The sequence below is a fragment of the Agelaius tricolor genome, unplaced genomic scaffold (genome assembly GCF_023055355.1).
Source record: "Agelaius tricolor isolate 1412-34295 unplaced genomic scaffold, bAgeTri1.0.p SCAF_71, whole genome shotgun sequence".
Taxonomy (NCBI): Eukaryota; Metazoa; Chordata; class Aves; order Passeriformes; family Icteridae; genus Agelaius; species Agelaius tricolor.
Genome location: NW_027269331.1, coordinates 109335 through 132918, shown reverse-complemented (window position 1 = coordinate 132918; position 23584 = coordinate 109335). Strand labels below are relative to the sequence as shown.

Below are 23584 nucleotides of genomic sequence, written 5' to 3'. Positions count from 1 at the left end.
TCAGCCCTCGGCGCGGAGCAGCCGCCTCAGCGCAGAGCCCGGGGCAGCCCCCTCAGCCCTCGGCGCGGAGCAGCCCCCTCAGCCCGGGGCAGCCGCCTCAGCGCGTAGCTCAGGGCAGCCCCCTCAGGCCTCGGCGCGGAGCAGCCCCCTCACCGCGGAGCAGCCCCCACACCGCGGAGCAGCCCCTTCACCCCGGGGCAGCCCCCTCAGGGCGGAGCAGCCGCCTCTGTCTCAGTCTCTCTGCAAGCCTCTCAATGTCCCTGGGCCTTACCCGGGTCGGCAGAGAATGGGGAGGGCAGCCCCAACACGGCCGACTGCGGGGAGACACTCTCTGTGCCCCGAGGGTGCTGAGGGCATTCAGGCTGGTTGCCTTTGCTGCAGCAGAGACGACAGAGACATCGGTGGAAGAGAAAGGGGCCGACTCCCAGCAGGGGATATTCCAACGTTTTTATTAAGGAGTCCCGAGGGAGCTCCTATACCTCAGGGAGCCTCCTGCCGAGAGCCCCGGGGGATGTCCGGAGTTCACATTTAAAGGGGGGAGGAAACCAAGTAGATAACATCCTACTGACCAATAGGTATCTCTGGGGGATGGGTGCTGGGGGGACAGACATACAAAACAGCCTATGGGGCAGGACTTGGGGGGCTGACCCCTAGCCACTGGCTAATCACTCGATAACTTGGACCGAAACTTCAGGATAGGGGGCTGGGATGCCGAGGTGACTGACAGAGAGCCAGGGTGGGGGTTTTGGAGATCTCATCCCAGAAAAGGGTAACACAAGTAGAAGGAAAAAAGAGGGGGGGTACAGTCTGGGATAAACCATTTGGGAAAAATATGGGAATACAAAACAAACTACTTCAAAGTATTACAAAATATAAGAACGCACTACAACACGCCTCAGCGCGGAGTAGCCCCCTCAGCCCTCGGCGCGGAGCAGCCCCCTCAGCCCGGGGCAGCCGCCTAAGCCCGTGGCAGCCCCCTCAGCGCGGAGCCCGGGGCAGCCCCCTCCGCCCTCGGCGCGGAGCAGCCCCCTCAACCCAGGGCAGACCCTTCAGACCTCGGCGCGGAGCAGCCGCCTCAGCGCGGAGCAGCCGCCTCTGCGCGGAGCCCGTGGCAGCCCCCTTATCCCTCGGCGCAGAGCAGCCCCCTCAACCCGGGCCAGCCCCCTCAGCGCGGAGCTCAGGGCAGCCCCCTCAGCCCTCGCCGCGGAGCAGCCGCCTCAGCGCGGAGCAGCCGCCTCAGCGCGGAGCAGACCCCTCAGCGCGGAGCCCGCGGCAGCCCCCTTATCCCTCGGCGCGGAGCAGCCCCCTCACCGCGGAGAAGCCTCCTCAGCCCGCGGCGCGGAGCAGCCCCCTCAGCCCGGGGCAGCCCCCTCAGCGCGGAGCTCACGGCAGCCCCCTCAGCCCTCGGCGCGGAGCAGCCGCCTCAGCGCGGAGCAGCCGCCTCAGCGCGGAGCCCGGAGCATCCCCCTCAGCCCTCGGCGCAGAGCAGCCCCCTCAGCCCGGGGCAACCCCCTCAGCCCGGGGTAGCCGCATCCGCGCGGAGCCCGGAGCAGCCGCCTCAGCGCGGAGCCCGGAGCAGCCCCCTCAGCCCGGGGCAACCCCCCCAGCACGGAGCTCAGGGAAGCCCCCTCAGCCCTCGGCGCGGAGCAGCCCCCTCAGCCCGGGGCAGCCCCCTCAGCGCGGAGCCCGGGGAAGCCCCCTCAGCCCTCGGCGCGGAGCAGCCCCCTCAGCCCGGAGCAGCCCCCTCAGCGCGGAGCCCGGGACAGCGCCCTCAGCCCTCGGCGCGGAGTAGCCCCCTCAGCCCGGGGCAGCCCCCTCAGCGCGGAGCAGCCGCCTCAGCGCGGAGCCCGGAGCAGCCCCCTCAGCCCGGGGCAGCCCCCCAGCACGGAGCTCAGGGAAGCCCCCTCAGGCCTCGGCGCGGAGCAGCCGCCTCAGCGCGGAGCAGCCGCCTCAGCGCGGAGCTCGGAGCAGCCCCCTCAGCCCGGGGCAGCCCCCCAGCACGGAGCTCAGGGAAGCCCCCTCAGGCCTCGGCGCGGAGCAGCCGCCTCAGCGCGGAGAAGCCCCCTCAGCCCGGAGCTCAGGGCAGCCCCCTCAGCCCTCGGCGCGGAGTAGCCCCCTCAGCCCGGGGCAGCCGCCTCAGCGCGGAGCAGCCCCCTCAGCGCGGAGCCCGGGACAGCGCCCTCAGCCCTCGGCGCGGAGCAGCCGCCTCAGCGCGGAGCAGCCCCCTCAGCGCGGAGCCCGGGGCAGCCCCCTCAGCCCTCGGCGCGGAGCAGCCCCCTCACCGCGGAGCAGCCGTCTCAGCCCTCGGCGCGGAGCAGCCCCCTCAGCCCGGGGCAGCCCCCCAGCACGGAGCTCAGGGCAGCCCCCTCAGCCCTCGGCGCGGAGCAGCCTCCTCAGCGCGGAGCAGCCGCCTCAGCGCGGAGCTCGGAGCAGCCCCCTCAGCCCTCGGCGCGGAGCAATCCCCTAAGCCCGGGGCAGCCCCCTCAGCGCGGAGAAGCCGCCTCAGCGCGGAGCAGCCCCCTCCGCGCGGCGCCCGGGGAAGCCCCCTCAGCCCTCGGCGCGGAGCAGCCCACTCAGCCCTCGGCGCGGAGCAATCCCCTAAGCCCGGGGCAGCCCCCTCAGCGCGGAGCAGCCGCCTCAGCGCGGAGCCCGAAGCAGCCCCCTCAGCCCGGGGCAGCCCCCCAGCACGCAGCTCAGGGAAGCCCCCTCAGCCCTCGGCGCGGAGCAGCCCCCTCAGCCCTCGGCGCGGAGCAATCCCCTAAGCCCGGGGCAGCCGCCTCAGCGCGGAGCAGCCGCCTCAGCGCGGAGCAGACCCCTCAGCGCGGAGCCCGGGGCAGCGCCCTCAGCCCTCGGCGAGGAGCAGCCCCCTCAGCGCGGAGCAGCCGCCTCAGCGCGGAGCTCGGAGCAGCCCCCTCAGCCCGGGGCAGCCCCCCAGCACGGAGCTCAGGGAAGCCCCCTCAGGCCTCGGCGCGGAGCAGCCGCCTCAGCGCGGAGCAGCCGCCTCAGCGCGGAGCCCGGGACAGCGCCCTCAGCCCTCGGCGCGGAGCAGCCCCCTCAGCGCGGAGCAGCCGCCTCAGCGCGGAGCTCAGAGTAGCCCCCTCAGCCCGGGGCAGCCCCCTCAGCGCGGAGCTCAGGGCAGCCCCCTCAGCCCTCGGCGCGGAGCAATCCCCTCAGCCCGGGGCAGCCGCCTCAGAGCGGAGCAGCCGCCTCAGCGCGGAGCCCGGAGCAGCCCCCTCAGCCCGGGGCAGCCCCCCAGCACGGAGCTCAGGGAAGCCCCCTCAGGCCTCGGCGCGGAGCAGCCGCCTCAGCGCGGAGCAGCCGCCTCAGCGCAGAGCCCGGAGCAGCCCCCTCAGCCCGGGGCAGCCCCCCAGCACGGAGATCAGGGAAGCCCCCTCAGGCCTCGGCGCGGAGCAGCCGCCTCAGCGCGGAGCAGCCGCCTCAGCGCGGAGCCCGGAGCAGCCCCCTCAGCCCGGGGCAGCCCCCCAGCACGGAGCTCAGGGAAGCCCCCTCAGGCCTCGGCGCGGAGCAGCCGCCTCAGCGCGGAGCAGCCGCCTCAGCACGGAGCCCGGAGCAGCCCCCTCAGCCCGGGGCAGCCCCCCAGCACGGAGCTCAGGGAAGCCCCCTCAGGCCTCGGCGCGGAGCAGCCGCCTCAGCGCGGAGCAGCCGCCTCAGCGCGGAGCCCGGAGCAGCCCCCTCAGCCCGGGGCAGCCCCCCAGCACGGAGCTCAGGGAAGCCCTCTCAGCCCTCGGCGCGGAGCAGCCCCCTCAGCCCTCGGCGCGGAGCAATCCCCTAAGCCCGGGGCAGCCCCTCAGCCGGGAGCTCAGGGCAGCCCCCTCAGCCCTCGGCGCGGAGCAATCCCCTAAGCCCGGGGCAGCCCCCTCAGCGCGGAGCAGCCGCCTCAGCGCGGAGCCCAGAGCAGCCCCCTCAGCCCGGGGCAGCCCCCCAGCACGGAGCTCAGGGCAGCCCCCTCAGCCCTCGGCGCGGAGCAGCCGCCTCAGCGCGGAGCAGCCGCCTCAGCGCGGAGCTCGGAGCAGCCCCCTTATCCCTCGGCGCGGAGCAGCCCCCTCAGCGCGGAGCAGCCCCCCAGCACGGAGCTCAGGGAAGCCCCCTCAGCCCTCGGCGCGGAGCAGCCGCCTCAGCGCGGAGCAGCCGCCTCAGCTCTCGGCGCGGAGCAGCCGCCTCAGCTCTCGGCGCGGAGCAGCCGCCTCAGCGCGGAGCAGCCCCCTCAGCGCGGAGCCCGGGACAGCGCCCTCAGCCCTCGGCGCGGAGCAGCCGCCTCAGCGCGGAGCAGCCCCCTCAGCGCGGAGCCCGGGAAGCCCCCTCAGCCCTCGGCGCGGAGCAGCCCCCTCACCGCGGAGCAGCCTCCTCAGCCCTCGGCGCGGAGCAGCCCCCTCAGCCCGGGGCAGCCCCCTCACCGCGGAGCAGCCCCCTCACCGCGGAGCAGCCCCCCAGCACGGAGCTCAGGGCAGCCCCCTCAGGCCTCGGCGCGGAGCAGCCGCCTCAGCGCGGAGCAGCCGCCTCAGCGCGGAGCTCGGAGCAGCCCCCTCAGCCCTCGGCGCGGAGCAATCCCCTAAGCCCGGGGCAGCCGCCTCAGCGCGGAGAAGCCGCCTCAGCGCGGAGCAGCCCCCTCCGCGCGGCGCCCGGGGAAGCCCCCTCAGCCCTCGGCGCGGAGCAGCCCCCTCCGCGCGGCGCCCGGGGAAGCCCCCTCAGCCCTCGGCGCGGAGCAGCCCACTCAGCCCTCGGCGCGGAGCAGCCCCCTCAGCCCTCGGCGCGGAGCAATCCCCTAAGCCCGGGGCAGCCCCCTCACCGCGGAGCAGCCCCCTCAGCGCGGAGCCCGAAGCAGCCCCCTCAGCCCGGGGCAGCCCCCCAGCACGGAGCTCAGGGAAGCCCCCTCAGGCCTCGGCGCGGAGCAATCCCCTAAGCCCGGGGCAGCCCCCTCAGCGCGGAGCAGCCGCCTCAGCGCGGAGCTCGGAGCAGCCCCTTCAGCCCGGGGCAGCCCCCCAGCACGGAGCTCAGGGAAGCCCCCTCAGGCCTCGGCGCGGAGCAGCCGCCTCAGCGCGGAGCAGCCGCCTCAGCGCGGAGCCCGGGACAGCGCCCTCAGCCCTCGGCGCGGAGCAGCCCCCTCGGCGCGGAGCAGCCGCCTCAGCGCGGAGCTCGGATCAGCCCCCTCAGCCCTCCGCGCGGAGCAGCCGCCTCAGCGCGGAGCAGCCGCCTCAGCGCGGAGCAGCCGCCTCAGCTCGGAGCTCAGGGCAGCCCCTCAGCCCTCGGCGCGGAGCAATCCCCTAAGCCCGGGGCAGCCCGCTCACCGCGGAGCAGCCCTCTCAGCGCGGAGCCCGGGGCAGCCCCCTCAGCCCGGGGCAGTCCCCCAGTACGGAGCTCAGGGAAGCCCCCTCAGGCCTCGGCGCGGAGCAGCCGCCTCAGCGCGGAGCAGCCGCCTCAGCGCGGAGCTCGGAGCAGCCCCCTCAGCCCGAGGCAGCCCCCCAGCACGGAGCTCAGGGAAGCCACCTCAGGCCTCGGCGCGGAGCAGCCGCCTCAGCGCGGAGCAGCCCCATCAGCCCGGAGCTCAGGGCAGCCCCCTCAGCCCTCGGCGCGGAGCAATCCCCTCAGCCCGGGGCAGCCCCCTCAGCGCGGAGCAGCCGCCTCAGCGCGGAGCCCGGAGCAGCCGCCTCAGCCCGGGGCAGCCCCCCAGCACGGAGCTCAGGGCAGCCCCCTCAGGCCTCGGCGCGGAGCAGCCGCCTCAGCGCGGAGCAGCCGCCTCAGCGCGGAGCTCGGAGCAGCCCCCTTATCCCTCGGCGCGGAGCAGCCCCCTCAGCGCGGAGCAGCCCCCCAGCACGGAGCTCAGGGAAGCCCCCTCAGCCCTCGGCGCGGAGCAGCCGCCTCAGCGCGGAGCAGCCGCCTCAGCCCGGAGCTCGGAGCAGCCCCCTCAGCCCTCGGCGCGGAGCAATCCCCTAAGCCCGGGGCAGCCCCCTCAGCCCTCGGCGCGGAGCAATCCCCTAAGCCCGGGGCAGCCCCCTCCGCACGGAGCAGCCGCCTCACCGCGGAGCAGCCGCCTCACCGCGGAGCAGCCGCCTCAGCGCGGAGCTCGGATCAGCCCCCTCAGCCCTCGGCGCGGAGCAGCCGCCTCAGCGCGGAGCTCGGATCAGCCCCCTCAGCCCTCCGCGCGGAGCAGCCGCCTCAGCGCGGAGCAGCCGCCTCAGCGCGGAGCCCGAAGCAGCCCCCTCAGCCCGGGGTAGCCCCCCAGCACGGAGCTCAGGGAAGCCCCCTCAGCCCTCGGCGCGGAGCAATCCCCTAAGCCCGGGGCAGCCCCCTCAGCGCGGAGCAGCCGCCTCAGCGCGGAGCTCGGAGCAGCCCCCTCAGCCCGAGGCAGCCCCCCAGCACGGAGCTCAGGGAAGCCACCTCAGGCCTCGGCGCGGAGCAGCCGCCTCAGCGCGGAGCAGCCGCCTCAGCGCGGAGCTCAGGGCAGCCCCCTCAGCCCTCGGCGCGGAGCAATCCCCTAAGCCCGGGGCAGCCCCCTCAGCGCGGAGCAGCCGCCTCAGCGCGGAGCCCGAAGCAGCCCCCTCAGCCCGGGGTAGCCCCCCAGCACGGAGCTCAGGGCAGCCCCCTCAGCCCTCGGCGCGGAGCAGCCGCCTCAGCGCGGAGCAGCCGCCTCAGCCCGGAGCTCGGAGCAGCCCCCTTATCCCTCGGCGCGGAGCAGCCCCCTCAGCGCGGAGCAGCCCCCCAGCACGGAGCTCAGGGAAGCCCCCTCAGCCCTCGGCGCGGAGCAGCCGCCTCAGCGCGGAGCAGCCGCCTCAGCCCGGAGCTCGGAGCAGCCCCCTCAGCTCTCGGCGCGGAGCAGCCGCCTCAGCGCGGAGCAGCCCCCTCAGCGCGGAGCCCGGGAAGCCCCCTCAGCCCTCGGCGCGGAGCAGCCCCCTCACCGCGGAGCAGCCTCCTCAGCCCTCGGCGCGGAGCAGCCCCCTCAGCCCTCGGCGCGGAGCAATCCCCTAAGCCCGGGGCAGCCCCCTCAGCGCGGAGCAGCCGCCTCAGCGCGGAGCCCGGGGCAGCCCCCTCAGCCCTCGGCGCGGAGCAGCCGCCTCAGCGCGGAGCTCGGATCAGCCCCCTCAGCCCTCCGCGCGGAGCAGCCGCCTCAGCGCGGAGCAGCCACCTCAGCGCGGAGCCCGAAGCAGCCCCCTCAGCCCGGGGCAGCCCCCTCAGCCCGGGGCAGCCCCCCAGCACGGAGCTCAGGGAAGCCCCCTCAGCCCTCGGCGCGGAGCACTCCCCTCAGCCCGGGACAGCCGCCTCAGCGCGGAGCAGACCCCTCAGCGCGGAGCCCGGGGCAGCGCCCTCAGCCCTCGGCGAGGAGCAGCCCCCTCAGCGCGGAGCAGCCGCCTCAGCGCGGAGCTCGGATCAGCCCCCTCAGCCCTCCGCGCGGAGCAGCCGCCGCAGCGCGGAGCAGCCGCCTCAGCGCGGAGCCCGAAGCAGCCCCCTCAGCCCGGGGCAGCCCCCCAGCACGGAGCTCAGGGAAGCCCCCTCAGCCCTCGGCGCGGAGCAGCCGCCTCAGCGCGGAGCAGCCGCCTCAGCGCGGAGCAGCCGCCTCAGCGTGGAGCCCGGGGCAGCGCCCTCAGCCCTCGGCGAGGAGCAGCCCCCTCAGCGCGGAGCAGCCGCCTCAGCGCGGAGCTCGGAGCAGCCCCCTCAGCCCGGGGCAGCCCCCCAGCACGGAGCTCAGGGAAGCCCCCTCAGGCCTCGGCGCGGAGCAGCCGCCTCAGCGCGGAGCAGCCCCCTCAGCGCGGAGCCCGGGACAGCGCCCTCAGCCCTCGGCGCGGAGCAGCCCCCTCAGCGCGGAGCAGCCGCCTCAGCGCGGAGCTCGGAGTAGCCCCCTCAGCCCGGGGCAGCCCCCTCAGCGCGGAGCTCAGGGCAGCCCCCTCAGCCCTCGGCGCGGAGCAATCCCCTCAGCCCGGAGCAGCCCCCTCAGCCCGGGGCAGCCCCCCAGCACGGAGCTCAGGGAAGCCCCCTCAGGCCTCGGCGCGGAGCAGCCGCCTCAGCGCGGAGCAGCCGCCTCAGCGCGGAGCCCGGAGCAGCCGCCTCAGCCCGGGGCAGCCCCCCAGCACGGAGCTCAGGGAAGCCCCCTCAGGCCTCGGCGCAGAGCAGCCGCCTCAGCGCGGAGCAGCCGCCTCAGCGCGGAGCCCGGAGCAGCCCCCTCAGCCCGGGGCAGCCCCCCAGCACGGAGCTCAGGGAAGCCCCCTCAGGCCTCGGCGCGGAGCAGCCGCCTCAGCGCGGAGCAGCCGCCTCAGCGCGGAGCAGCCGCCTCAGCGCGGAGCCGCCGCCTCAGCGCGGAGCCCGGAGCAGCCCCCTCAGCCCGGGGCAGCCCCCCAGCACGGAGCTCAGGGAAGCCCCCTCAGGCCTCGGCGCGGAGCAGCCGCCTCAGCGCGGAGCAGCCGCCTCAGCGCGGAGCCCGGAGCAGCCCCCTCAGCCCGGGGCAGCCCCCCAGCACGGAGCTCAGGGAAGCCCCCTCAGCCCTCGGCGCGGAGCAATCCCCTAAGCCCGGGGCAGCCCCCTCAGCGCGGAGCAGCCGCCTCAGCGCGGAGCCCAGAGCAGCCCCCTCAGCGCGGAGCAGCCCCCCAGCACGGAGCTCATGGCAGCCCCCTCAGCCCTCGGCGCGGAGCAGCCCCCTCAGCGCGGAGCAGCCCCCTCAGCGCGGAGCCCGGGAAGCCCCCTCAGCCCTCGGCGCGGAGCAGCCCCCTCACCGCGGAGCAGCCTCCTCAGCCCTCGGCGCGGAGCAGCCCCCTCAGCCCTCGGCGCGGAGCAATCCCCTAAGCCCGGGGCAGCCCCCTCAGCGCGGAGCAGCCGCCTCAGCGCGGAGCCCGGGGCAGCCCCCTCAGCCCTCGGCGCGGAGCAGCCGCCTCAGCGCGGAGCTCGGATCAGCCCCCTCAGCCCTCCGCGCGGAGCAGCCGCCTCAGCGCGGAGCAGCCACCTCAGCGCGGAGCCCGAAGCAGCCCCCTCAGCCCGGAGCAGCCCCCTCAGCCCGGGGGAGGCCCCCAGGCGGGGGTCAGGGAAGCCCCCTCAGCCCTCGGCGCGGAGCACTCCCCTCAGCCCGGGACAGCCGCCTCAGCGCGGAGCAGCCGCCTCAGCTCGGAGCTCAGGGCAGCCCCCTCAGCCCTCGGCGCGGAGCAATCCCCTAAGCCCGGGGCAGCCCCCTCACCGCGGAGCAGCCCTCTCAGCGCGGAGCCCGGGGCAGCCCCCTCAGCCCGGGGCAGCCCCCAGGCACGGAGCTCAGGGAAGCCCCCTCAGGCCTCGGCGCGGAGAAGCCGCCTCAGCGCGGAGCAGCCGCCTCAGCGCGGAGCCCGGAGCAGCCCCCTCAGCCCGGGGCAGTCCCCCAGCACGGAGCTCAGGGAAGCCCCCTCAGCCCTCGGCGCGGAGCAGCCGCCTCAGCGCGGAGCAGCCGCCTCAGCGCGGAGCTCGGAGCAGCCCCCTCAGCCCGAGGCAGCCCCCCAGCACGGAGCTCAGGGAAGCCCCCTCAGCCCTCGGCGCGGAGCAGCCGCCTCAGCGCGGAGCAGCCGCCTCAGCCCGGAGCTCGGAGCAGCCCCCTCAGCCCTCGGCGCGGAGCAATCCCCTAAGCCCGGGGCAGCCCCCCAGCACGGAGCTCAGGGAAGCCCCCTCAGCCCTCGGCGCGGAGCAATCCCCTCAGCGCGGAGCAGCCGCCTCAGCGCGGAGCAGCCGCCTCAGCGCGGAGCTCGGAGCAGCCCCCTCAGCCCGGGGCAGCCCCCCAGCACGGAGCTCAGGGAAGCCCCCTCAGGCCTCGGCGCGGAGCAGCCGCCTCAGCGCGGAGCAGCCGCCTCAGCTCGGAGCTCAGGGCAGCCCCCTCAGCCCTCGGCGCGGAGCAATCCCCAAAGCCCGGAGCAGCCCTCTCAGCGCGGAGCCCGGGGCAGCCCCCTCAGCCCGGAGCAGCCCCCTCAGCCCGGAGCCCGGGGCAGCCCCCTCAGGGCTCGGCGCGGAGAAGCCGCCTCAGCGCGGAGCCCGGAGCAGCCCCCTCAGCCCGGGGCAGTCCCCCAGCACGGAGCTCAGGGAAGCCCCCTCAGGCCTCGGCGCGGAGCAGCCGCCTCAGCGCGGAGCAGCCGCCTCAGCGCGGAGCTCGGAGCAGCCCCCTCAGCCCGAGGCAGCCCCCCAGCACGGAGCTCAGGGAAGCCACCTCAGGCCTCGGCGCGGAGCAGCCGCCTCAGCGCGGAGCAGCCGCCTCAGCGCGGAGCTCAGGGCAGCCCCCTCAGCCCTCGGCGCGGAGCAATCCCCTAAGCCCGGGGCAGCCCCCTCAGCGCGGATCAGCCGCCTCCGCGCGGAGCCCGGAGCAGCCCCCTCAGCCCGGGGCAGCCCCCCAGCACGGAGCTCAGGGCAGCCCCCTCAGCCCTCGGCGCGGAGCAGCCGCCTCAGCGCGGAGCAGCCGCCTCAGCGCGGAGCAGACCCCTCAGCGCGGAGCCCGGGGCAGCGCCCTCAGCCCGGGGCAGCCCCCTCAGCGCGGAGCTCAGGGCAGCCCCCTCAGCCCTCGGCGCGGAGCAATCCCCTCAGCCCGGAGCAGCCGCCTCAGCGCGGAGCAGCCGCCTCAGCGCGGAGCCCGGAGCAGCCCCCTCAGCCCGGGGCAGCCCCCCAGCACGGAGCTCAGGGAGGCCCCCTCAGGCCTCGGCGCGGAGCAGCCGCCTCAGAGCGGAGCAGCCGCCTCAGCGCGGAGCCCGGAGCAGCCCCCTCAGCCCGGGGCAGCCCCCCAGCACGGAGCTCAGGGAAGCCCCCTCAGGCCTCGGCGCGGAGCAGCCGCCTCAGCGCGGAGCAGCCGCCTCAGCGCGGAGCCCGGAGCAGCCCCCTCAGCCCGGGGCAGCCCCCCAGCACGGAGCTCAGGGAAGCCCCCTCAGGCCTCGGCGCGGAGCAGCCGCCTCAGCGCGGAGCCCGGAGCAGCCCCCTCAGCCCGGGGCAGCCCCCCAGCACGGAGCTCAGGGAAGCCCCCCCAGGCCTCGGCACGGAGCAGCCGCCTCAGCGCGGAGCAGCCGCCTCAGCGCGGAGCCCGGAGCAGCCCCCTCAGCCCGGGGCAGCCCCCCAGCACGGAGCTCAGGGAAGCCCCCTCAGCCCTCGGCGCGGAGCAATCCCCTAAGCCCGGGGCAGCCCCCTCAGCTCTCGGCGCGGAGCAGCCGCCTCAGCGCGGAGCCCAGAGCAGCCCCCTCAGCGCGGAGCAGCCCCCCAGCACGGAGCTCAGGGCAGCCCCCTCAGGCCTCGGCGCGGAGCAGCCGCCTCAGCGCGGAGCAGCCGCCTCAGCCCGGAGCTCGGAGCAGCCCCCTCAGCTCTCGGCGCGGAGCAGCCGCCTCAGCGCGGAGAAGCCGCCTCAGCGCGGAGCAGCCCCCTCCGCGCGGCGCCCGGGGAAGCCCCCTCAGCCCTCGGCGCGGAGCAGCCCCCTCAGCCCTCGGCGCGGAGCAGCCCCCTCAGCCCTCGGCGCGGAGCAATCCCCTAAGCCCGGGGCAGCCCCCTCACCGCGGAGCAGCCCCCTCAGCGCAGAGCCCGAAGCAGCCCCCTCAGCCCGGGGCAGCCCCCCAGCACGGAGCTCAGGGAAGCCCCCTCAGCCCTCGGCGCGGAGCAATCCCCTAAGCCCGGAGCAGCCGCCTCAGCGCGGAGCAGCCGCCTCAGCGCGGAGCAGCCCCCTCAGCGCGGAGCCCGGGACAGCGCCCTCAGCCCTCGGCGAGGAGCAGCCCCCTCAGCGCGGAGCAGCCGCCTCAGCGCGGAGCTCGGAGCAGCCCCCTCAGCCCGGGGCACCCCCCAGCACGGAGCTCAGGGAGGCCCCCTCAGGCCTCGGCGCGGAGCAGCCGCCTCAGAGCGGAGCAGCCGCCTCAGCGCGGAGCCCGGAGCAGCCCCCTCAGCCCGGGGCAGCCCCCCAGCACGGAGCTCAGGGAAGCCCCCTCAGCCCTCGGCGCGGAGCACTCCCCTCAGCCCGGGACAGCCGCCTCAGCGCGGAGCAGACCCCTCAGCGCGGAGCCCGGGGCAGCGCCCTCAGCCCTCGGCGAGGAGCAGCCCCCTCAGCGCGGAGCAGCCGCCTCAGCGCGGAGCTCGGAGCAGCCCCCTCAGCCCTCCGCGCGGAGCAGCCGCCTCAGCGCGGAGCAGCGGCCTCAGCGCGGAGCCCGAAGCAGGCCCCTCAGCCCGGGGCAGCCCCCCAGCACGGAGCACAGGGAAGCCCCCTCAGCCCTCGGCGCGGAGCAATCCCCTCAGCGCGGAGCAGCCGCCTCAGCGCGGAGCAGCCGCCTCAGCGCGGAGCAGCCGCCTCAGCTCGGAGCTCAGGGCAGCCCCCTCAGCCCTCGGCGCGGAGCAATCCCCTAAGCCCGGGGCAGCCCCCTCACCGCGGAGCAGCCCTCTCAGCGCGGAGCCCGGGGCAGCCCCCTCAGCCCGGGGCAGCCCCCCAGCACGGAGCTCAGGGAAGCCCCCTCAGGCCTCGGCGCGGAGCAGCCGCCTCAGCGCGGAGCAGCCGCCTCAGCGCGGAGCCCGGAGCAGCCCCCTCAGCCCGGGGCAGTCCCCCAGCACGGAGCTCAGGGAAGCCCCCTCAGGCCTCGGCGCGGAGCAGCCGCCTCAGCGCGGAGCAGCCGCCTCAGCGCGGAGCTCGGAGCAGCCCCCTCAGCCCGAGGCAGCCCCCCAGCACGGAGCTCAGGGAAGCCACCTCAGGCCTCGGCGCGGAGCAGCCGCCTCAGCGCGGAGCAGCCCCCTCAGCCCGGAGCTCAGGGCAGCCCCCTCAGCCCTCGGCGCGGAGCAATCCCCTAAGCCCGGGGCAGCCCCCTCAGCGCGGAGCAGCCCCCTCAGCGCGGAGCCCGGAGCAGCCCCCTCAGCCCGGGGCAGCCCCCCAGCACGGAGCTCAGGGCAGCCCCCTCAGCCCTCGGCGTGGAGCAGCCGCCTCAGCGCGGAGCAGCCGCCTCAGCGCGGAGCTCGGAGCAGCCCCCTTATCCCTCGGCGCGGAGCAGCCCCCTCGGCGCGGAGCAGCCCCCCAGCACGGAGCTCAGGGAAGCCCCCTCAGCCCTCGGCGCGGAGCAGCCGCCTCAGCGCGGAGCAGCCGCTTCAGCCCGGAGCTCGGAGCAGCCCCCTCAGCCCTCGGCGCGGAGCAATCCCCTAAGCCCGGGGCAGCCCCCTCAGCGCGGAGCAGCCGCCTCAGCGCGGAGCTCGGAGCAGCCCCCTCAGCCCGAGGCAGCCCCCCAGCACGGAGCTCAGGGAAGCCACCTCAGGCCTCGGCGCGGAGCAGCCGCCTCAGCGCGGAGCAGCCCCCTCAGCCCGGAGCTCAGGGCAGCCCCCTCAGCCCTCGGCGCGGAGCAATCCCCTAAGCCCGGGGCAGCCCCCTCAGCGCGGAGCAGCCGCCTCAGCCCGGAGCTCGGAGCAGCCCCCTTATCCCTCGGCGCGGAGCAGCCCCCCAGCACGGAGCTCAGGGAAGCCCCCTCAGCCCTCGGCGCGGAGCAGCCGCCTCAGCGCGGAGCAGCCCCCTCAGCGCGGAGCCCGGGACAGCGCCCTCAGCCCTCGGCGCGGAGCAGCCGCCTCAGCGCGGAGCAGCCGCCTCAGCCCGGAGCCCGGGAAGCCCCCTCAGCCCTCGGCGCGGAGCAGCCCCCTCACCGCGGAGCAGCCTCCTCAGCCCGGAGCTCAGGGCAGCCCCCTCAGCCCTCGGCGCGGAGCAATCCCCTAAGCCCGGGGCAGCCCCCTCAGCGCGGATCAGCCGCCTCCGCGCGGAGCCCGGAGCAGCCCCCTCAGCCCGGGGCAGCCCCCCAGCACGGAGCTCAGGGCAGCCCCCTCAGCCCTCGGCGCGGAGCAGCCGCCTCAGCGCGGAGCAGCCGCCTCAGCGCGGAGCAGCCGCCTCAGCGCGGAGCCCGGGGCAGCGCCCTCAGCCCGGGCCAGCCCCCTCAGCGCGGAGCTCAGGGCAGCCCCCTCAGCCCTCGGCGCGGAGCAGCCGCCTCAGCGCGGAGCAGCCGCCTCAGCGCGGAGCAGCCGCCTCAGCGCGGAGCCCGGAGCAGCCCCCTCAGCCCGGGGCAGCCCCCCAGCACGGAGCTCAGGGAGGCCCCCTCAGGCCTCGGCGCGGAGCAGCCGCCTCAGCGCGGAGCAGCCGCCTCAGCGCGGAGCCCGGAGCAGCCCCCTTAGCCCGGGGCAGCCCCCCAGCACGGAGCTCAGGGAAGCCCCCTCAGGCCTCGGCGCGGAGCAGCCGCCTCAGCGCGGAGCAGCCGCCTCAGCGCGGAGCCCGGAGCAGCCCCCTCAGCCCGGGGCAGCCCCCCAGCACGGAGCTCAGGGAAGCCCCCTCAGGCCTCGGCGCGGAGCAGCCGCCTCAGCGCGGAGCAGCCGCCTCAGCGCGGAGCCCGGAGCAGCCCCCTCAGCCCGGGGCAGCCCCCCAGCACGGAGCTCAGGGAAGCCCCCTCAGCCCTCGGCGCGGAGCAGCCCCCTCAGCCCTCGGCGCGGAGCAATCCCCTAAGCCCGGGGCAGCCCCCTCACCGCGGAGCAGCCCCCTCAGCGCAGAGCCCGAAGCAGCCCCCTCAGCCCGGGGCAGCCCCCCAGCACGGAGCTCAGGGAAGCCCCCTCAGCCCTCGACGCGGAGCACTCCCCTCAGCCCGGGACAGCCGCCTCAGCGCGGAGCAGACCCCTCAGCGCGGAGCCCGGGACAGCGCCCTCAGCCCTCGGCGAGGAGCAGCCCCCTCAGCGCGGAGCAGCCGCCTCAGCGCGGAGCTCGGAGCAGCCCCCTCAGCCCGGGGCACCCCCCAGCACGGAGCTCAGGGAGGCCCCCTCAGGCCTCGGCGCGGAGCAGCCGCCTCAGAGCGGAGCAGCCGCCTCAGCGCGGAGCCCGGGGCAGCCCCCTCAGCCCGGGGCAGCCCCCCAGCACGGAGCTCAGGGAAGTCCCCTCAGCCCTCGGCGCGGAGCAATCCCCTAAGCCCGGGACAGCCCCCTCAGCGCGGAGCAGCCGCCTCAGCCCGGAGCTCGGAGCAGCCCCCTTATCCCTCGGCGCGGAGCAGCCCCCTCAGCGCGGAGCAGCCCCCCAGCACGGAGCTCAGGGAAGCCCCCTCAGCCCTCGGCGCGGAGCAGCCGCCTCAGCGCGGAGCAGCCCCCTCAGCGCGGAGCCCGGGACAGCGCCCTCAGCCCTCGGCGCGGAGCAGCCGCCTCAGCGCGGAGCAGCCGCCTCAGCGCGGAGCCCGGGAAGCCCCCTCAGCCCTCGGCGCGGAGCAGCCCCCTCACCGCGGAGCAGCCTCCTCAGCCCTCGGCGCGGAGCAGCCCCCTCAGCCCTCGGCGCGGAGCAATCCCCTCAGCGCGGAGCAATCCCCTCAGCGCGGAGCAGCCGCCTCAGCGCGGAGCTCGGAGCAGCCCCCTCAGCCCGGGGCAGCCCCCCAGCACGGAGCTCAGGGAAGCCCCCTCAGGCCTCGGCGCGGAGCAGCCGCCTCAGCGCGGAGCAGCCGCCTCAGCTCGGAGCTCAGGGCAGCCCCCTCAGCCCTCGGCGCGGAGCAATCCCCTCAGCCCGGAGCAGCCCTCTCAGCGCGGAGCCCGGGGCAGCCCCCTCAGCCCGGGGCAGCCCCCCAGCACGGAGCTCAGGGAAGCCCCCTCAGGCCTCGGCGCGGAGCAGCCGCCTCAGCGCGGAGCAGCCGCCTCAGCGCGGAGCCCGGAGCAGCCCCCTCAGCCCGGGGCAGTCCCCCAGCACGGAGCTCAGGGAAGCCCCCTCAGGCCTCGGCGCGGAGCAGCCGCCTCAGCGCGGAGCAGCCGCCTCAGCGCGGAGCTCGGAGCAGCCGCCTCAGCCCGGAGCTCAGGGCAGCCCCCTCAGCCCTCGGCGCGGAGCAATCCCCTAAGCCCGGGGCAGCCCCCTCAGCGCGGAGCAGCCGCCTCAGCGCGGAGCCCGGAGCAGCCCCCTCAGCCCGGGGCAGCCCCCCAGCACGGAGCTCAGGGCAGCCCCCTCAGCCCTCGGCGCGGAGCAGCCGCCTCAGCGCGGAGCAGCCGCCTCAGCGCGGAGCTCGGAGCAGCCCCCTTATCCCTCGGCGCGGAGCAGCCCCCTCAGCGCGGAGCAGCCCCCCAGCACGGAGCTCAGGGAAGCCCCCTCAGGCCTCGGCACGGAGCAGCCGCCTCAGCGCGGAGCAGCCGCCTCAGCGCGGAGCCCGGAGCAGCCCCCTCAGCCCGGGGCAGCCCCCCAGCACGGAGCTCAGGGAAGCCCCCTCAGCCCTCGGCGCGGAGCAGCCCCCTCAGCCCTCGGCGCGGAGCAATCCCCTAAGCCCGGGGCAGCCCCCTCACCGCGGAGCAGCCCCCTCAGCGCAGAGCCCGAAGCAGCCCCCTCAGCCCGGGGCAGCCCCCCAGCACGGAGCTCAGGGAAGCCCCCTCAGCCCTCGGCGCGGAGCACTCCCCTCAGCCCGGGACAGCCGCCTCAGCGCGGAGCAGACCCCTCAGCGCGGAGCCCGGGACAGCGCCCTCAGCCCTCGGCGAGGAGCAGCCCCCTCAGCGCGGAGCAGCCGCCTCAGCGCGGAGCTCGGAGCAGCCCCCTCAGCCCGGGGCACCCCCCAGCACGGAGCTCAGGGAGGCCCCCTCAGGCCTCGGCGCGGAGCAGCCGCCTCAGAGCGGAGCAGCCGCCTCAGCGCGGAGCCCGGAGCAGCCCCCTCAGCCCGGGGCAGCCCCCCAGCACGGAGCTCAGGGAAGCCCCCTCAGCCCTCGGCGCGGAGCACTCCCCTCAGCCCGGGACAGCCGCCTCAGCGCGGAGCAGACCCCTCAGCGCGGAGCCCGGGGCAGCGCCCTCAGCCCTCGGCGAGGAGCAGCCCCCTCAGCGCGGAGCAGCCGCCTCAGCGCGGAGCTCGGATCAGCCCCCTCAGCCCTCCGCGCGGAGCAGCCGCCTCAGCGCGGAGCAGCGGCCTCAGCGCGGAGCCCGAAGCAGGCCCCTCAGCCCGGGGCAGCCCCCCAGCACGGAGCACAGGGAAGCCCCCTCAGCCCTCGGCGCGGAGCAATCCCCTCAGCGCGGAGCAGCCGCCTCAGCGCGGAGCAGCCGCCTCAGCGCGGAGCAGCCGCCTCAGCTCGGAGCTCAGGGCAGCCCCCTCAGCCCTCGGCGCGGAGCAATCCCCTAAGCCCGGGGCAGCCCCCTCACCGCGGAGCAGCCCTCTCAGCGCGGAGCCCGGGGCAGCCCCCTCAGCCCGGGGCAGCCCCCCAGCACGGAGCTCAGGGAAGCCCCCTCAGGCCTCGGCGCGGAGCAGCCGCCTCAGCGCGGAGCAGCCGCCTCAGCGCGGAGCTCGGAGCAGCCCCCTCAGCCCGAGGCAGCCCCCCAGCACGGAGCTCAGGGAAGCCACCTCAGGCCTCGGCGCGGAGCAGCCGCCTCAGCGCGGAGCAGCCCCCTCAGCCCGGAGCTCAGGGCAGCCCCCTGAGCCCTCGGCGCGGAGCAATCCCCTAAGCCCGGGGCAGCCCCCTCAGCGCGGAGCAGCCGCCTCAGCCCGGAGCTCGGAGCTGCCCCCTTATCCCTCGGCGCGGAGCAGCCCCCTCAGCGCGGAGCAGCCCCCCAGCACGGAGCTCAGGGAAGCCCCCTCAGCCCTCGGCGCGGAGCAGCCGCCTCAGCGCGGAGCAGCCCCCTCAGCGCGGAGCCCGGGACAGCGCCCTCAGCCCTCGGCGCGGAGCAGCCGCCTCAGCGCGGAGCAGCCGCCTCAGCGCGGAGCCCGGGAAGCCCCCTCAGCCCTCGGCGCGGAGCAGCCCCCTCACCGCGGAGCAGCCTCCTCAGCCCTCGGCGCGGAGCAGCCCCCTCAGCCCTCGGCGCGGAGCAATCCCCTCAGCGCGGAGCAGCCGCCTCAGCGCGGAGCAGCCGCCTCAGCGCGGAGCTCGGAGCAGCCCCCTCAGCCCGGGGCAGCCCCCCAGCACGGAGCTCAGGGAAGCCCCCTCAGGCCTCGGCGCGGAGCAGCCGCCTCAGCGCGGAGCAGCCGCCTCAGCGCGGAGCTCAGGGCAGCCCCCTCAGCCCTCGGCGCGGAGCAATCCCCTCAGCCCGGAGCAGCCCTCTCAGCGCGGAGCCCGGGGCAGCCCCCTCAGCCCGGGGCAGCCCCCCAGCACGGAGCTCAGGGAAGCCCCCTCAGGCCTCGGCGCGGAGAAACCGCCTCAGCGCGGAGCAGCCGCCTCAGCGCGGAGCCCGGAGCAGCCCCCTCAGCCCGGGGCAGTCCCCCAGCACGGAGCTCAGGGAAGCCCCCTCAGGCCTCGGCGCAGAGCAGCCGCCTCAGCGCGGAGCAGCCGCCTCAGCGCGGAGCTCGGAGCAGCCGCCTCAGCCCGGAGCTCAGGGCAGCCCCCTCAGCCCTCGGCGCGGAGCAATCCCCTAAGCCCGGGGCAGCCCCCTCAGCGCGGAGCAGCCGCCTCAGCGCGGAGCCCGGAGCAGCCCCCTCAGCCCGGGGCAGCCCCCCAGCACGGAGCTCAGGGCAGCCCCCTCAGCCCTCGGCGCGGAGCAGCCGCCTCAGCGCGGAGCAGCCGCCTCAGCGCGGAGCTCGGAGCAGCCCCCTTATCCCTCGGCGCGGAGCAGCCCCCTCAGCGCGGAGCAGCCCCCCAGCACGGAGCTCAGGGAAGCCCCCTCAGCCCTCGGCGCGGAGCAGCCGCCTCAGCGCGGAGCAGCCGCCTCAGCGCGGAGCCCGGAGCAGCCCCCTCAGCCCGGGGCAGCCCCCCAGCACGGAGCTCAGGGAAGCCCCCTCAGGCCTCGGCGCGGAGCAGCCGCCTCAGAGCGGAGCAGCCGCCTCAGCGCGGAGCCCGGAGCAGCCCCCTCAGCCCGGGGCAGCCCCCCAGCACGGAGCTCAGGGAAGCCCTCTCCGCCCTCGGCGCGGAGCACTCCCCTCAGCACGGGGAAGCCGCCTCAGCACGGAGCAGACCCCTCAGCGCGGAGCCCGGGGCAGCCCCCTCAGCCCTCGGCGCGGAGCAGCCCCCTCACCGCGGAGCCCGGGACAGCGCCCTCAGCCCTCGGCGCGGAGCAGACCCCTCAGCCCGGGGCAGCCGCCTCAGCGCGGAGCAGCCCCCTCAGCGCGGAGCCCGGGACAGCGCCCTCAGCCCTCGGCGCGGAGCAACCCCCTCAGCGCGGAGCAGCCCCCTCCGCACGGCGCCCGCGGAAGCCCCCTCAGCCCTCGGAGCGGAGCAGCCCCCTCAGCCCTCGGCGCGGAGCAGCCCCCTCACCGCGGAGCAGCCCTCTCAGCCCTCGGCGCGGAGCAGCCGCATCAGCGCGGAGCTCGGAGCAGCCCCCTCAGCCCTCCGCGCGGAGCAGCCCCCTCAGCGCGGAGCAGCCGCCTCAGCGCGGAGCCCGAAGCAGCCCCCTCAGCCCGGGGCAGCCCCCCAGCACGGAGCTCAGGGAAGCCCCCTCAGCCCTCGGCGCGGAGCAGCCGCCTCAGCGCGGAGCCTGGGGTAGCCCCCTCAGCCCTCAGCGCGGAGCACTCCCCTCAGCCCGGGGAAGCCGCCTCACCGCGGAGCAGACGCCTCAGCGCGGAGCAGACCCCTCAGCGCGGAGCAGACCCCTCAGCGCGGAGCAGCCGGGGCAGCGCCCTCAGCCCGGGCCAGCCCCCTCAGCGCGGAGCTCAGGGCAGCCCCCTCAGCCCTCGGCGAGGAGCAATCCCCTCAGCCCGGAGCAGCCGCCTCAGCGCGGAGCAGCCGCCTCAGCGCGGAGCCCGGAGCAGCCCCCTTAGCCCGGGGCAGCCCCCCAGCACGGAGCTCAGGGAAGCCCCCTCAGGCCTCGGCGCGGAGCAGCCGCCTCAGCGCGGAGCAGCCGCCTCAGCGCGGAGCCCGGAGCAGCCCCCTCAGCCCGGGGCAGCCCCCCAGCACGGAGCTCAGGGAAGCCCCCTCAGGCCTCGGCGCGGAGCAGCCGCCTCAGCGCGGAGCAGCCGCCTCAGCGCGGAGCCCGGAGCAGCCCCCTCAGCCCGGGGCAGCCCCCCAGCACGGAGCTCAGGGAAGCCCCCTCAGCCCTCGGCGCGGAGCAGCCCCCTCAGCCCTCGGCGCGGAGCAATCCCCTAAGCCCGGGGCAGCCCCCTCACCGCGGAGCAGCCCCCTCAGCGCAGAGCCCGAAGCAGCCCCCTCAGCCCGGGGCAGCCCCCCAGCACGGAGCTCAGGGAAGCCCCCTCAGCCCTCGGCGCGGAGCACTCCCCTCAGCCCGGGACAGCCGCCTCAGCGCGGAGCAGACCCCTCAGCGCGGAGCCCGGGACAGCGCCCTCAGCCCTCGGCGAGGAGCAGCCCCCTCAGCGCGGAGCAGCCGCCTCAGCGCGGAGCTCGGAGCAGCCCCCTCAGCCCGGGGCACCCCCCAGCACGGAGCTCAGGGAGGCCCCCTCAGGCCTCGGCGCGGAGCAGCCGCCTCAGAGCGGAGCAGCCGCCTCAGCGCGGAGCCCGGAGCAGCCCCCTCAGCCCGGGGCAGCCCCCCAGCACGGAGCTCAGGGAAGCCCCCTCAGCCCTCGACGCGGAGCACTCCCCTCAGCCCGGGACAGCCGCCTCAGCGCGGAGCAGACCCCTCAGCGCGGAGCCCGGGACAGCGCCCTCAGCCCTCGGCGAGGAGCAGCCCCCTCAGCGCGGAGCAGCCGCCTCAGCGCGGAGCTCGGATCAGCCCCCTCAGCCCTCCGCGCGGAGCAGCCGCCTCAGCGCGGAGCAGCGGCCTCAGCGCGGAGCCCGAAGCAGGCCCCTCAGCCCGGGGCAGCCCCCCAGCACGGAGCACAGGGAAGCCCCCTCAGCCCTCGGCGCGGAGCAATCCCCTCAGCGCGGAGCAGCCGCCTCAGCGCGGAGCAGCCGCCTCAGCGCGGAGCAGCCGCCTCAGCTCGGAGCTCAGGGCAGCCCCCTCAGCCCTCGGCGCGGAGCAATCCCCTAAGCCCGGGGCAGCCCCCTCACCGCGGAGCAGCCCTCTCAGCGCGGAGCCCGGGGCAGCCCCCTCAGCCCGGGGCAGCCCCCCAGCACGGAGCTCAGGGAAGCCCCCTCAGGCCTCGGCGCGGAGCAGCCGCCTCAGCGCGGAGCAGCCGCCTCAGCGCGGAGCCCGGAGCAGCCCCCTCAGCCCGGGGCAGTCCCCCAGCACGGAGCTCAGGGAAGCCCCCTCAGGCCTCGGCGCGGAGCAGCCGCCTCAGCGCGGAGCAGCCGCCTCAGCGCGGAGCTCGGAGCAGCCCCCTCAGCCCGAGGCAGCCCCCCAGCACGGAGCTCAGGGAAGCCACCTCAGGCCTCGGCGCGGAGCAGCCGCCTCAGCGCGGAGCAGCCCCCTCAGCCCGGAGCTCAGGGCAGCCCCCTCAGCCCTCGGCGCGGAGCAATCCCCTAAGCCCGGGGCAGCCCCCTCACCGCGGAGCATCCGCCTCAGCGCGGAGCCCGGAGCAGCCCCCTCAGCCCGGGGCAGCCCCCCAGCACGGAGCTCAGGGCAGCCCCCTCAGCCCTCGGCGCGGAGCAGCCGCCTCAGCGCGGAGCAGCCGCCTCAGCGCGGAGCTCGGAGCAGCCCCCTTATCCCTCGGCGCGGAGCAGCCCCCTCGGCGCGGAGCAGCCCCCTAGCACGGAGCTCAGGGAAGCCCCCTCAGCCCTCGGCGCGGAGCAGCCGCCTCAGCGCGGAGCAGCCGCTTCAGCCCGGAGCTCGGAGCAGCCCCCTCAGCCCTCGGCGCGGAGCAATCCCCTAAGCCCGGGGCAGCCCCCTCAGCGCGGAGCAGCCGCCTCAGCGCGGAGCTCGGAGCAGCCCCCTCAGCCCGAGGCAGCCCCCCAGCACGGAGCTCAGGGAAGCCACCTCAGGCCTCGGCGCGGAGCAGCCGCCTCAGCGCGGAGCAGCCCCCTCAGCCCGGAGCTCAGGGCAGCCCCCTGAGCCCTCGGCGCGGAGCAATCCCCTAAGCCCGGGGCAGCCCCCTCAGCGCGGAGCAGCCGCCTCAGCCCGGAGCTCGGAGCAGCCCCCTTATCCCTCGGCGCGGAGCAGCCCCCTCAGCGCGGAGCAGCCCCCCAGCACGGAGCTCAGGGAAGCCCCCTCAGCCCTCGGCGCGGAGCAGCCGCCTCAGCGCGGAGCAGCCCCCTCAGCGCGGAGCCCGGGACAGCGCCCTCAGCCCTCGGCGCGGAGCAGCCGCCTCAGCGCGGAGCAGCCCCCTCAGCGCGGAGCCCGGGACAGCGCCCTCAGCCCTCGGCGCGGAGCAGCCGCCTCAGCGCGGAGCAGCCGCCTCAGCGCGGAGCCCGGGAAGCCCCCTCAGCCCTCGGCGCGGAGCAGCCCCCTCACCGCGGAGCAGCCTCCTCAGCCCTCGGCGCGGAGCAGCCCCCTCAGCCCTCGGCGCGGAGCAATCGCCTCAGCGCGGAGCAGCCGCCTCAGCGCGGAGCAGCCGCCTCAGCGCGGAGCTCGGAGCAGCCCCCTCAGCCCGGGGCAGCCCCCCAGCACGGAGCTCAGGGAAGCCCCCTCAGGCCTCGGCGCGGAGCAGCCGCCTCAGCGCGGAGCAGCCGCCTCAGCGCGGAGCTCAGGGCAGCCCCCTCAGCCCTCGGCGCGGAGCAATCCCCTCAGCCCGGAGCAGCCCTCTCAGCGCGGAGCCCGGGGCAGCCCCCTCAGCCCGGGGCAGCCCCCCAGCACGGAGCTCAGGGAAGCCCCCTCAGGCCTCGGCGCGGAGAAGCCGCCTCAGCGCGGAGCAGCCGCCTCAGCGCGGAGCCCGGAGCAGCCCCCTCAGCCCGGGGCAGTCCCCCAGCACGGAGCTCAGGGAAGCCCCCTCAGGCCTCGGCGCGGAGCAGCCGCCTCAGCGCGGAGCAGCCGCCTCAGCGCGGAGCTCGGAGCAGCCGCCTCAGCCCGGAGCTCAGGGCAGCCCCCTCAGCCCTCGGCGCGGAGCAATCCCCTAAGCCCGGGGCAGCCCCCTCAGCGCGGAGCAGCCGCCTCAGCGCGGAGCCCGGAGCAGCCCCCTCAGCCCGGGGCAGCCCCCCAGCACGGAGCTCAGGGCAGCCCCCTCAGCCCTCGGCGCGGAGCAGCCGCCTCAGCGCGGAGCAGCCGCCTCAGCGCGGAGCTCGGAGCAGCCCCCTTATCCCTCGGCGCGGAGCAGCCCCCTCAGCGCGGAGCAGCCCCCCAGCACGGAGCTCAGGGAAGCCCCCTCAGGCCTCGGCGCGGAGAAGCCGCCTCAGCGCGGAGCAGCCGCCTCAGCGCGGAGCCCGGAGCAGCCGCCTCAGCCCGGGGCAGTCCCCCAGCACGGAGTTCAGGGAAGCCCCCTCAGGCCTCGGCGCGGAGCAGCCGCCTCAGCGCGGAGCAGCCGCCTCAGCACGGAGCCCGGAGCAGCCCCCTCAGCCCGGGGCAGCCCCCCAGCACGGAGCTCAGGGAAGCCCCCTCAGGCCTCGGCGCGGAGCAGCCGCCTCAGCGCGGAGCAGCCGCCTCAGCGCGGAGCCCGGAGCAGCCCCCTCAGCCCGGGGCAGCCCCCCAGCACGGAGCTCAGGGAAGCCCCCTCAGGCCTCGGCGCGGAGCAGCCGCCTCAGCGCGGAGCAGCCGCCTCAGCGCGGAGCCCGGAGCAGCCCCCTCAGCCCGGGGCAGCCCCCCAGCACGGAGCTCAGGGAAGCCCCCTCAGGCCTCGGCGCGGAGCAGCCGCCTCAGCGCGGAGCAGCCGCCTCAGCGCGGAGCCCGGAGCAGCCCCCTCAGCCCGGGGCAGTCACCCAGCACGGAGCTCAGGGAAGCCCCCTCAGGCCTCGGCGCGGAGCAGCCGCCTCAGCGCGG

At 77.3% G+C, this 23584-nt stretch overlaps 1 protein-coding gene across 2 annotated transcripts in view; it reads right to left on the bottom strand.

Moving 5' to 3' along the window:
- URB1 (URB1 ribosome biogenesis homolog) overlaps nt 1-23584 on the bottom strand; it is a 72260-nt gene that overhangs the window by 37262 nt on the left and 11414 nt on the right. The window contains exon 1 of one of the 2 annotated variants that reach the window (XM_071417881.1): nt 272-1118. The exons of the other annotated variant lie outside the window; for it this stretch is intronic. The gene's annotated coding sequence lies outside the window, so the exon portion shown is untranslated. Of the gene's footprint in view, nt 1-271; nt 1119-23584 lie in introns of those variants that run through there. 2 annotated transcript variants of the gene reach the window in all.